We start from the raw sequence: 14,009 nt of genomic DNA, 5'->3' as shown, positions 1-14,009 counted from the left end.
AATAGTGGGCCTCATGCCCCCATAACATATATACTGGTGATTAAAAAACAATCTTCTGGGAGATTGGGCAGCTTAACCCCTTGCATTCTTTCATTTTCTTGTCATTCACTTGAAGTAGAGGGTAGTGTAGGAGAAGGATGTACTTCTACATGATTTGTTCTTTAGCTGGATGGAAGTAGATCATGGCATTCCCTGATTTAAGGCTCACAAACTGGTTGATCCGGCACAGTTTGAGTGTTATGTTTCATGCCACTGTCTACATCTTCAAGTTATTCAAATAGACTGAAGCACAACACTATTCATGAATGAAGCATGAGTTCATCTGAAAAAGCACTACAGAAATTGTGTCCGTACTTTAAAAAAACAGGTGTGAGGGTGGCGATGGGGAAGTTAACCTGTAGATATTTCACTCTACCAATGTAAAATTTGTATTCCAACACATGACTATAGCCCTGCATAAACAAGAGCAATATGGTATGCAAAGTGATATTTATTCCCATATTTAAATAACATAGCCTGTCCATCACATTTATTATGTCAAATTAAGCTCCTGGGACAAGAAGTTTTAATATGAATCTATTTAGGTCTTCTATCTTTCCTAAATGGCTTCAAATCTTAGCCAAGGTGTCTCCACAACTCTTGTTTGCCCATTCAATTTAATTGATAATTCCATTGTCTTTAATTGATCTTGCCACATAACCACAGATGTATCAAGAATACTGGGTTTCTAGCTGAATTGCTTGGTGTCTGTTATTTTGCTCCATCTGATCAGTATTCCCCTGCTTTGTCCATGTTAATGCAATGGCAAATGATAAAGATGCCCTTTGCCAGCAAACACTGATAGCCCTTAATAATAAACAATTTATGCACTTCAGATTGCTGCTATATATGAGCAGGTTTAGTCAACCCCTGAAGAGAACCTGCACCTTCTCATTACTGGGCAGCAGTAGTGAGAAAGCAATACACCAAGTCCTAGGGTTGGCAATCACCTGTATTTTCTGCTATGAGTAAATAACTTCAATTGATTTAATCATAAAAGAATAACAGGAAAACTACATTGATTTCCAAATCCCTAATGTGAACATCAGAATATATTGACCACGTTGCATGTAAGAAGGTTGTATCCATTTGTATGAACTGAAGAAATGTCAATATTTGATCATTGCTCTAACAAAAAGAATATGACAATTTTGACTCATCTCAGAATGGACTGAAGTAACATTATGCAGTACTATGGTTCAATATAGCGTATAAGAGATAACACTCTCTACTATTCATTAGGTCAAAAAGAGCAAAATCCATAATTTCTGGCGAATGGATTGCCTATTAATTGTAATGGGCCATTCACAATCCCATAGTACATGTAATAATATAGCAGACCTTGTTTTTTATTAAAGAAATCAAACAGAGCTGTAGCAGGCTCATTTGATATTCCTATAAACATAGCCACCACCACAAATGTTCAGTGCTAGCTGTACCAATAAGTGCAGAAACAACAATTTAAGAATACAGCTCCTTTTAAAAACTGCCCTAATATTTTACTGATGGAGCTGCTGAAACCATGATGCTTCTGCTGACAGCAAACCCTAAAACGATTAGAATCATAAGTTGTTCAGTTAGAGGAACTGCTGTCATCTTAAAAAAACAACAACAACAACAACAAAAACCAAACCAGCCAGCAATAATTGAACTGTTTCATCTGTTTTGTTGGTTATGATGTCAGATTGATAACAGCACTGAATCTGTTATTAAAGAGTTACTTTCTAAAACAGGGCACACAAACTTTTTCATGTGTCTCTATCTTAATAGATTGTCTCAAGAACCACTTCCCCTCCCATTTGCAGTCACATAACATACCTCAGGCAAGCACACCATTGCTAACAAGGCAAAGTAATAGCTGGAAAGTAGTTAATATATTTTTAGCTGGATTTAATGAAGTTTTGCAGCTGAAAACCAGGAGAAGAGCCAAAACCCCATGACCAGCGAGCTTTCTGCAGATCACAGTCTGAGACCTGATGATTCCAAAAGACAGACAGTATAAAATTCTGACCCATTCAAATAAAGGGGAATTTTGTCATTGATTTCAATGGGGCCACAGTTTCACCCGGGGAACTCATCTTGATCTTTTTAGGTAATACATGTAAATCCTGGAGTTTGTTATGAGTATCTTATGCAGCAAAAGATGTAATATGATGCTTATGATTACAAAGCTTTTGTCATAAACTGTATTTTGTAAACAGTTCATCACTGAGTAAAATAGGCATTTCATTTTGTTAGTTAAAAACAAATTATAAGTGGGATTTTCTCTCTTTTCTATATTAATCAGAACTGAGGCACTCTTAGGATCGTGCCAGAAGATCCCTTTTGATGTCTCTTATCCTAATTCTGATGAAAATTCAACAACTTTGGATCTATTTTTTTTATATTGTTGCAGTTATTGTGGCTTCCTCATCCTCTGCTAAAACTCTACCAAAGCAGATTGAAGAGAACGCTGAGAACCCCAGGACACACCCATTTATCTGTAGTAAAGAGCAGAAATTAACTATGTATCACAGAAGCTGGTTCACAGTGTCACCAAAACCTACATCTTCTTTATGGATCCTGTAAATAAATGCTTGTGTAGAGTCAGAATCAACATCCCACTGCACAATACATAATTTTCTACAAGTAGATGAACCAGTTCGAAGAGCTGGAACATGATGCTTCTGAAATAATACAGAACCACCCTTGTGGAAGGTTACTAAAGAGGAGTGAAAAGTAGTAAGGAAAATAGCCACTCAAGCTGTCTAAGGCAAGAAAAGAAGAGGAAAGTGTTCTGAGAAAATACCACGTGTCAAATTGACTGGTTATATCTGTGGGTCCTATCATCAAAAAGTGAGCAACTCAGCCCAGGTAAGAGCCTGATCCAAAACCTATTGAAGTTAATTGAAAGATTCCCATTGACTTCAGTGGGCTTTGAATTGGGCCCTGAAAGAGCTTTGCTTATGTGGAAATCTGCTGCAACATAAAGTAGGAATCTTGAGACTCAACATAAAATCATAGAAATGTGGGCCTGAAAGGGACCTAGAGAAGTCATCAAGTCCAGATCTCTGTGCTGAGGCAGGACCAAGTTAACCTACACCACCCCTGATGGATGTTTTTTTCCTGATCTTAAAGATCTCCAGTAATGGAGATCCCACAGCATTCCTTGGAAGTCTCTTCAAGAGCATAACTACCCTTATAGTTAGAAAGTTTTTCCTAATATCTAACCTAAATCTCCCTTGTTTCAGATTAAGCTAATTACTCTCTTGTCTTACTTGTCATGAACATGGAGAACAGTTGATGAAAGTCCTCCTTATAACAGCCCTTACCATATTTGAAGACTGTTTTCAGGTCCCTCTTCAATCTTCTTTTTTCAAGACTAAACATGCCAGTTTTTAAACCTTTCCTTGTAGGTCAGGTTTTCTAAACCTTTTATTATTTTTGTGTTTTCCTTTGGACTTTCTCCAATTTGTCATCATCTTTCCTAAAGTGTGACACCCAGACTTGGACAAAGTACTCCAGCTGAGGCCTTGTCAGTGCTGAGTACAGCAGGACAATTACCTCCTGTGTCTTACATACGACACTCCTGGTAATACGTTCCAAAAAGATATTAGCCTTTTTTGCAAGTGCATCATTTTGTTGACTCGTATTCAATTTGTGACCCTTTATAACACCCAGACCCTTGTCAGCAATGCTACCACATAGCCAGTTATTCCAGGTTTTGTAGTTGTGAATTTGTTTTTTCTTTCCTAAGTTCAATACTTTGCATTTACCTTTATTGAATTTCATATTGTTGATTTGAGACCAATTCTCCAATTTATCAAGTTCATTTTGAATTCTAATCATGTCCTTCAAAATGGTTGCAACCCCTGCCATCTTGGTATCATCGTGTCTTGTAGGACTAGGGTATCCTTGTAGCTGGCCCATTGCAAGCTACTGTTGTGTATAGCTGGTCAAACTTTTAGTTATAAATAATGTTAATTATGAATTTAATTTGTTTAATAATGTACCCTTTTTTAATTAGTAAATTGTTCACAATCAAATCCTTATTTCAGAGAGTATATTTGTTCACCACATAGTTCTGAAAAATCATTTTGACCTCTTGGTTGCTCACAATCTGTTTGCTTTGAATATTTGGTATTTATGTTGTGGGATTGTGATTAGTCACTGGAGTCACATGATATTGTTTCTCCTTTATTGGATAGTGACGTTTTTAAACAGGTGATTAATAAATGACAGATAATGAACTTTCAGTCTGCATTTTTGGCTAAATAATTATTCTTGTTAAAATGCCTGAAACTTCTGGGGCTTGTGAACTTTTTCACAAATACCTGGCAGTCATTGGAATACTTGTGAATAGGGAATAAATACGAGTGTGAGCCATAACAAACTGAACACTACACATGTACTATTCAATCAGCTATGCTGCTGGTAATGGGATGGAGTGGCAAACAGCCCATTGACGTCCTCCAACACTGGGTTTTGGCCATGTTGATCATGTGCTGTGTTTGGGCAGACTGGCCATGCCTTTTTTTGTGAGTAACACATCCACTCTCTCTTCCTCCCATTCGCTACAGGAAATCATTGTGATTATTTAATCTGCACTGTACAGGAGGCTGTTGTGGCCGGATGATGTTATGTTTCCTTTAACACATTAGATATCGTGCTGAAGGGTTACAAAACCAGGAAAACCATATTATCAGTAATAGCGCTAAATGACAAATATTTCTTATTTGTAATACTGCTTAACTTAATATTTCATGTATAGGCATTTTACAGCAATACGTAATTATGTCATTAATTCTGATGTCAAATTCACAAATTATAAGCCATGCCAGCTGTACTAACATGTCATCTTTAGACATCGAAATTGAAAAAGAGTATGTAATTGATTGGAGCTACATGTTGCAAGTGCATTAACAGCGCTAACATTCTTTTGCATTGCCATTGTGCTAGTTTTTGCAATCCAAAATCCATAAACAGTCCTTGTTCTCTCTTAACTGATTGTTTCAGGGGAACTATACAATCCAGACTCCACCTGAGATCATCTCATAAATTTCCTCAAATTTATCAGAGTTATCATAGTTAGAGTAGTGCCCAGACCCAGGTCAGTGACAACTCATTGCACATTTGAAAGAATAACATTTGTATGCATACATTTGAATTAAAAAAAAAAGAGTTAATGGAATTTAAATGACAGACAGTTCTCTAGCTTTCTCATTTACATTACACTAGGCTTGTCTACACTTACTGGGGGATTGACGTGTCATGATCAATGCATCAGCGATCAATTTAGCGGGTCTAGTGAAGACCCACTAAATCAACTGCAGATCGCTCTCCTGTCGACTCCTGTACTCCACCTGAACGAGAAGGGCAAGGGGAGTCGACAGGAGAGCGTCTCCAGTCAACATCATGTAGTGTTGACCCCATGGCAAAGGGGTGGCCCTCCAGACGTTTTAATCCTGCCCTTGAGCTCCCTCCGGGGAGCAGGGTCGGGGGCCTGCCCTGCTCTATGCAACTCCTGGAAGCAGCAGCATGTCCCCACTCTGGCTCCTATGTGTAGGGGCATCCAGCAGGCTCTGCACACTGCCCCCACTAAAAGCGACAGGGCAGCGCGCACTGCCTGGCCATGCCTCCACATAGGAGCTGGAGGAGGGACATGCTGCTGGTTCTGGGAGCTGCTTGGGATAAGCACAGCCCAGAGCCTGCACCCCTGACCTTCGCCCATGCCCCAACTCCCTGCCCCAGTCCTGATCCCCCTCCTGCCCTCTGAACCCCGCGGTCCCAGCGTGGAGCACCCTCTGGCACTCTTAACCCCTCATCCCCAGCCCCACCCCAGAGCCCGCACCCCCAGATGAAGCCCGCACCCCCTCCCGCACCCCAAACCCCAATTGTGTGAGCATTCATGGCCTGCCATACTATTTCCATACCCAGATTTGGCCTCGGGCCAAAAAGTTTGCCCACCCCTGCCGTGGTAAATAGATCTAAGTATGTCGACTTCAGCCACATTATTCACGTAGCTGAAGTTGTGTGACTTAGATCAATCTCCCGCCATAGTGTAGATAGGGCTTAAAAATCAAGATGTATAGGAAACACGTAGCAGGAGATTAAATACCCTCATTATACAAGCCCAAAATAATTAAAATGTAGGACTTTTTTTATGTGCTTTTTTTACCTAATTCTTGAGTTCTCAGTGGGAATTCAAATGACAGACCCACCAAAGTAAGAGATGGAAAGACCTGGTAGGCCACCTAGTCTAGTTCACTGAGGGTACCCAAGAATTCAAGTTCTAGTGGTTTTGTACAGTAGAGAGTCAGATGTGTCTGAGATGTAACTATTACAGGGCAGAGTGTGCTTAGTAGGCATAGAGGCCTGCATCAGGTGGTGTTGAGGCATACCACTCCATTGGGCACTCCACCTCTCAGAAGGGTGCAAAATGTATTCTGCCAAGCTTTGCAGCTGAGTCTTATGGTTGTAATGCTCTGAACAAAAACTGCAGCCTCTGACCAACATTCTGATTAGTGTCTGCGCTTTGTTGCTTGGGCCCATTTCTGCTAATAATTTCTGTTACAAATATTTTGCTCTTTTATTACTGTCTACTTATTTTCCGATATGGCATGAATAGCTAGATCTTTAATGTCTTTCCCTTTGTTTCCAGGCTTTAAAAATGTTCTTTGGTATGAAAGTGGGTATTAAATTTTGTTATCTCTACAGAATCTTTATATAGTAGCTTTGTCCAAATGACTGGTCAATGATTATACATACCTATTTATATAAGAACCACTTTCCCATCAACTAAAATGCAGCCACCTCTGGGTGAAACTCAACAACTGTTTAACAGTGAACATCAACAGTTCATGAAATAAAGTAAGAGTGAATACCGTATCCAGTTGGAATTGCGTAGAAGATTCAGGTACTCAAGATATTATCTAATTGAAATTTGGGCAGGACATTGGGATTAACACCCATACTCTCATGAAAACTATCATGGATTCTTGAAAGTCACAAGTGGTCAAGACCATAGTTTTGTAGCTCATCTGAAAGACAGCTACACCTCAACAGCACAATGACCCATAGCCAACTCCCAGCCAGGACATTGGTTCAATATCTACTCAGAGGGAAGAGTGCCACCTACTGAATCGCCAATTACTCTTATTTCTTTCAAAAACCATTGCTTTCAGAAAAAAAAACAAAAAACCACCTGCTTGCTGTCTGATTTTGTGCTGCATTACACCAATATTCATCTAGAATTACAAACATCATATGGAAAAACCATGCCTTTAGAATTTGGAACCCGGGTAGAAATTAATCCAGCACCTATCTCTATGCAAACTACATTTTACGATTTTTTTTCAGTCCTACCTTGAATGGCTTCTGATCCAGTGGGTATTAATGTAAATCTAATATTTCAGAATGCTTGTTAAAGGGCTTGTCTGAGAAGGGTGTTGTGCAAATGTAGATTGATTGACTGTATACCAGACATGAATTCAAAGTTTTGAAAAACAAACCTGCTTACATGGAAATGCCAATAACTACCATATATTTAGTTAAATAAGAGCAATAAATAACCCTACAACACTGTGATGCTAATTTTTATGTTTGCTGCACCATTTTAGCACCCTCATAAACCTGTAGTAGCTTTAACAGAAATATGGTCTAAAGCAGCATATTTTATTCTCCTATGTTAAAATAGAAAAGACCAAACAAGTAGAATATGGAAAGTCTTAAAACATTTTTTGCACTAGATCTTGCTGAGATGATATTATTAATACATTTCACATCCTTTTTATTTTGGTGGCCGGTGCATGGTACATTTATTATTTGGATTCCAGCTGTGAAAACCACCGAAGCAGACTGCATAGGATATATTACTGTGTCTCTGACCCAGCCTTTCAGCAATCACACACTATAGCTTTTTCCAAAGGAGAGTTTGCTTTTAACTAAAAAAAAAATAAAAGCTTGTTTGACCTTTAGGTGCTACTGTTCTGGAATGACATGAGCTATGTTGGCTGATACAATGAGGGGCACGAACAAATTTAATATGGAATAGAGTTATTTTTCAGAGATTGTAGTATAAATTAAGTGCAACATTCAACAGCTTCTTTTCTACAGGGGCCAGAGGGACCACCTGCTTTGCCTGGTGGAATTTTCAAAGTGCTTCTCTCCGGTGGAATTAGGGGTATGGCCTTCAAACCCTGGTGATCTTATAGCTCCATGGGGAAAGGCATCTCCCGCTGTACAGAGGGACTGCCTCTCTGCACTGCTAAAAGCCTCCTTCTTTTCCCCTGGCATCCTGGACCCCTTAAGAACTGCACTGTCACTGACAGGCCCAGCTGCAGCTGCATCCTACACTCCTTCCTGAGGGATAGGGTAGCACTAGAAAAAAGGTATTCTGGGAACTGGCATAAGCTATATTGGTATAAGTATTTCTTATACTGATATAACTGCACTTACATTAGGGCTTTTACCAGCATACCTATGTCAGCAAAATATCACGCCCTTAATTGACATAACTATGCTCATAAAACTTTAAAGTGTAGACCAAACCCTTTTCTGAAATCCTGCTATTTTAGCCCATTTAGTGTGCAAGTTACATCGACTTACACCAATAGGTAAAGAAACCTCCATTTATGTCTCCTTTGAATTTGGCCCTGCATGCAAATATCTATGATATTGGCTAACGGCTATTGTTAGTATTCAGCCTGAATACAGTAGTTTGCTCTTATTCCATTTCTGAGAAATGTATTTAGTTAATGAAACTAGGACTTGTAATTCTCTACCAGTAGTGGCAGAGGTGGAGACTGATCTACGCTACAGCTTTTACCATTGCTATCACCAGTGGCAAACTACTCTCTGGACTTGGCTATACACACACACACACACACACACAAGTACTTCTGTGACTATATTAGTATAATTAAATTCCATCCTAGGCATCGTACCAGTATAACTATATTAGTAAAATATGTATATAACACTATCTAAAATAGCTATACTGGTACAAAATTTGTGTGTGGACCAGACCTCAGTGTTTCAAGTATAGACAAGGTCGCTAATGGCAGGACATTACTGGAAGCATGGGAATGCACTGAGAAGACAACATCAAATTTAAAACAGAAAAGAGCAGAAATAAATGCAAAATTAATGAGTGGCATTCATAAGCAGTATCAGCCTAAGGAAGCAATCTTCAGAAGACTTGTTATTGTAGATGGTAGGCTATTGAACAGCATCTTATACAAGCCATTTTAACTACACTTAAGCTAAGTGAAAAACCAAAAAAAAAAAAAAAAAAAAAAACAGCTTACAAAGTTAAAAGGGCAGATTTTCACTTCAGCAGTCGTAATCATGAGTAACTGTAAATGTAAGATAATTTGCACAGATAATCATCCTTTGGAGAAAAAGTGCCAGTTTGAGTAAACATGATTTGAAAATGCTTTCCTTCACTTTGCTTCTCCCATCCATTCAGTCCTCTGTTATAGACAATATAATTTAGGTGCTACAGTACAAGGCTTGGCTAGCAGAGTTATTTATTTTAAAATAACTCAGACTGAGTATAGGCTCTTTAAACTAGAAGGAGATTGTCTGGATGATTTGTTGTTTACTCATTCAAGCTTCTTTCCCACCCACACACTGTCTTCCTCAGTTGTAAAAATTCATTCACAGCAGGGGAACTTAATGGCTTACCTGTCTTTAATTTATGCAGCATTTTCAAATTGTGCCATCCTTGCAGGTGTGACCAAGCTTTTGTTGAGGCTTTATTTTAATTTTTTTTAATTCTGATCTACCTGCTTGAATCTGTCAAGAGTCCATTTGTATGCACACAGCTAATGTGCTAGAAATAAAAGCCACAATCTGTCAAATAAACTCCCTGCACCTGTATGAAGCAGTTAAATTGTTCCATCTACCATTATTCTCTGAGATCAAAGGGTCCTCACTGTGAGGGGCTCCAAAGAAATAAAGGAAATGATAGACCTACTTGTCCTTGAGCTTAAAAAAAAAAGTGAACTAGTTGAACTACCTGAAGGAGCTTTTGTTTGGCGTGGGCACATGAACGCATTCTTTCACATTAAGAACCAAGAGGAAGAAATTCATTCACTAGTTATTATGGTGACGTAGCTGTGGCATTCATGTGTTTTTAACCTTGAATAATTTTTGTCTCTAAAGCTCCAAACAAGTTTTATCCTGTCCACAGGTCAGTTTTGTTACAAAGGCCAATTAGTGGTGCTACCTTAGCCTGCAGCAAAAAGCCAAGTAATGGTGGGGCAAGCCCCATCCAGAGGTGATGAATAGCCTGTAGAGCTATAATTTGAGAGGGTAGGAGGAGGGGGGGCTTTGAAGCATTTACCTTACATGGAACTCCATTGTCACTGCAGGCTGTTTGATCTTAAAATAATTTACTTAATGATCTCACCATGGGAGCAACTGGCAGAGCAAGATTAGGTTGTAAGGGCCTAATGGACATGGGAAAACTTAAAATTACTCCAAGAAAGGTATGTACAGGACTAAGATTTTTCTGTGTGGATCCATGATTGAAATAGGCAAAAGCTACTCTGACTTTGCCCATATTGACAGAGGAAACAAGAAGAAATTCTGTATTTAATGAACATTTGAGGATATTTTAATACCTTTTTAATCCTCATGCTTTTTTCAAAGAACAAGAACATTATTGTTTTATAACAGGTTGAATATAGAATCCTTTAAAAACAAACAGTGCAGCTGCTTGGAGCAGTCTATTGTTGAAAGCACATGGATAGCAAAACATTTCATTTTGGAAAAAAGAAAAGGAGTAGTTGTGGCACCTTAGAGACTAACAAATTTATTTGAGCATAAGCTTTCATGAGCTGTAGCTTATGCTCAAATAAATTTTTTAGTCTCTAAGGTGCCACAAGTACTCCTTTTCTTTTTGCAAATACAGACTAACACGGCTGCTACTCTGAAACCTGTCATTTCATTTTGGATAAATAGTGGCTTGAAAAGTCTGAGGTAGAGGTTTGTGCTTGGGCAAAGTGTTACATGGCCCCTTTCACTCAGCAAATGCTATAAAGTAAGAATTATTAGATGGTTTCATAATCAAACAGAAGAACCATGCTACATTTTGTGGAAATGGAATTTAGGATATACAGTATTCTAGATATACACTATTACATTAGTCACTGCCTTTTAAGTGCTTGCAAATAGCAGTTGTAACCTTACACTGATATTCCATTCCCTTGCAAAGGGAAGACCTCAGATACTACAGAAATGTCAATTAGGTAAAGGGAAGAATTGTACACATTTTAACGGTGAATGCTATATAATTATGTACTATACCTTCATAGGCACACACCTTTATGTAAAATAGAAAGGATTAGAGAGTGTGCATGAGACAGACTATATATATTACATGCAGACTCTAAGCCTTTTCTACTGTACATAAGTGTGTGTGTGCATTCAAAGATGTAGAAATGATTTTACCATGATCGCCATTAAAATAGAGACAGGGTGGTTGAGGTAGTATCTTTTATTGGACCAAGTTTTGTTGGTGAAAGAGACAAGCTTTCAAGCGATACCACATTAAAATTAAAATACAGAATCATCTACAGTACAGATAAAAGGGCCAACTCCTGCTTGCCTGACAAATGTGACTAGTGTTTCTAGAGCCAAAACAAGGGGAATATACATAGGAGCAAGGTGAGCAGTTTCTGGCTCAGAATCAGAAAGTAGGCATATACAATCATGACATCTGTTAGGACTCAGATATTTATCTTTATAAGATAACCTATAATTAGAGCTGGTCAATTTTTTAAAAAAAAATTAGAAATCGTTTTGAAAATGTTTTTTTCAAAATTTCCTGCAATTTTTTTTTTGTTTTTGTTTTTCCCTTTCTCTCTCCTCTCCTTTTCCAGAGACTACATGGAAAATGGAAAAGAAAGCAAAAAGGGGAAACAACAACACTAAAAAACTAAAAACTGAAAAAAGTTCATTTTGAAAAATGGAAAACTGAATATTTTTCTGGGGTTTTTAAAAACATTTTTCAAAAAGGAAAGTACAATTGCCTGGTGAAACCTTTTCTTTAGGTGAAAAAAGATAATTTTCCATTGAAAACTGTTTTGATGGGAAACTTTCATCCAGCTCTATGTATATTGACAGGGTAGATAAACATGAATCAAGTTCTCTTGTGCATTACAGCCACTTTGCACTGCTTCACTAGTATAACTGGCCCCCGATGATGTAAATGCTCCTACATCACTCCTGCTCTCTGCTGTGGGCATCACAGGAAAATGGGGGCAGAGCCAAAGCAAAGGGGCATGGATGCAATGTTCCAGTCCCATGCCAATCATGGTCTGCACTGATGAATGAAGTCTTCTATATATCTACAGAGGGCAGCATGGCAAGCTTCTCACACACTGACTGGCTGGCATGCCTCAGTCAAAGCTAGAAGAGATTTCCTCCATGGACAACAGGTAGTTCAGGCGTCACAATCCATGCAGTTCTTTGCCTCTCTGCTGAATCTGCTAATTCGTGTAAAGCATCGTGGTGGTGATGTGATTTGGAAACTGGAGCAGAGACCCGCCAAACTCTTCTCATATAGGGGACATCAAACATCCAATAGAAATGGAAAACTTTCAATCCCTCCTGAGCTGGCCTCAACTCATACTGGTGGCCAGCTGATCAAAGAATTGTAACTCATTGATCTGAGGCTTTCAGTCCCCCAATAAGTGGGGTTCCTAGATGTATCCATTACCTCTTTTAAAAATCCCTACATTAAAAGAACATTAAGGTTGAAAAGTCAAGCACAGTGTTAGAAAATGCCAGCATTAAGGTTACTTGTGCACCTTTAATTCTGATCTTCTTGTGCAGATGTATTATGATGCAGTTTTTAATTACATGATCACACACTACTTTTTCCTACCTGGGCTTTAGAAGGATGTGAACCCAGACGTTCAGATCCACAGCACCAACCTCTTCTGCTTGAGCCAAAGGAGTAGGTTGTTATACTCTGTGCACTAGCTCCTAGAGAAGGACATGACACTCTTGAGCTGGCAGGTTACTCACCTGTTCATGACACCTCAATGAAATCATGGGTGTCAGCATTTCTTGATTTTGTTCCTGGCTGTAGGAGCAGAGTGGTCGGGGGGCTACAGACAGCAAAGGCAACACATTCATTTGGCGCCTTCATTCTGAAAAGCAGTGTAACAAAGTGGATGAGATTTGGCAGTTACATTAAAAACTGTGGTAACTTTATACATCTCGGTACCAATTCACCATAGCTTAGGTATTAGGGTGTCTGTTGAGCCACTAGTACATACTTGCTTAGGATACCACTGGTAGGCGCTGTATAAAAACCTCAAATAGGTAGATCTATAATCATCATTAAAATTAATGGAAGTTTCCATGGGCACACAGTGATGGGGACAAAAAACCCCACAAAGTTTATATATACTCTGCTTCTCCCGCCCCCCGCACTTTCCCAATCTTTTGCCCTTATGAGAAGCTTGGGGACATTTGGTTAAGTTTCTGCATCTTTCAACTTTGCTCCTCTAGTGCTCTGGGATTTTCCAGGCACACTGTGCACTACTACTGAATGCAGTATTAAAATAGGCAGCAGAGGGGCCAGCATCATAAAAACCAACAAGCCTCCTCCTGAAGGCTTCTGCGGCCACTCTGGGTAACATGGGATGTGAAGGCTCTATGCTGAGGTGTCTGCTGGTCTCCAGCCTCCCTTAGAGATTAAGTGGTAGCAGGAGGAAAGCCCCAGAAGCTCCCTTACAGAGTTCAACTGCCACCACTAAATATGTTGTGGGGGCAGAGAGAAAGTAGACCCCTCAGAAGGGCCAGACTATATTTAGATATAACACATAATCTGACCTTGCCATGATTTCCCCATCAGTATCTGAATCCTTCCCTTTGATACACACAAGTGTCTGTATATGCATAGAGATGCACCTATGCATGTGTGTAGACCAAGAGGATACACAGGTGGTCACACTACACAGCTGCTACGCAGA

General features: G+C 39.1%; 1 long non-coding RNA gene across 1 annotated transcript in view; it reads right to left on the bottom strand.

Moving 5' to 3' along the window:
- The window catches only part of LOC311515354, a 38,038-nt gene extending 28,046 nt beyond the window's left edge, over positions 1-9,992 (bottom strand). Inside the window, exon 1 of the long non-coding RNA XR_014710116.1 lies at positions 9,706-9,992. This is a non-coding gene — a long non-coding RNA (uncharacterized lncRNA). The remainder of the gene's footprint in view (positions 1-9,705) is intronic.
- Positions 9,993-14,009: the final 4,017 nt, after the last annotated feature.

This window comes from Lepidochelys olivacea, assembly GCF_965140295.1.
Source record: "Lepidochelys olivacea isolate rLepOli2 genome assembly, chromosome: 2".
NCBI classification, from domain to species: Eukaryota; Metazoa; Chordata; order Testudines; family Cheloniidae; genus Lepidochelys; species Lepidochelys olivacea.
This window is presented reverse-complemented; position numbering and strand designations above follow the sequence as displayed.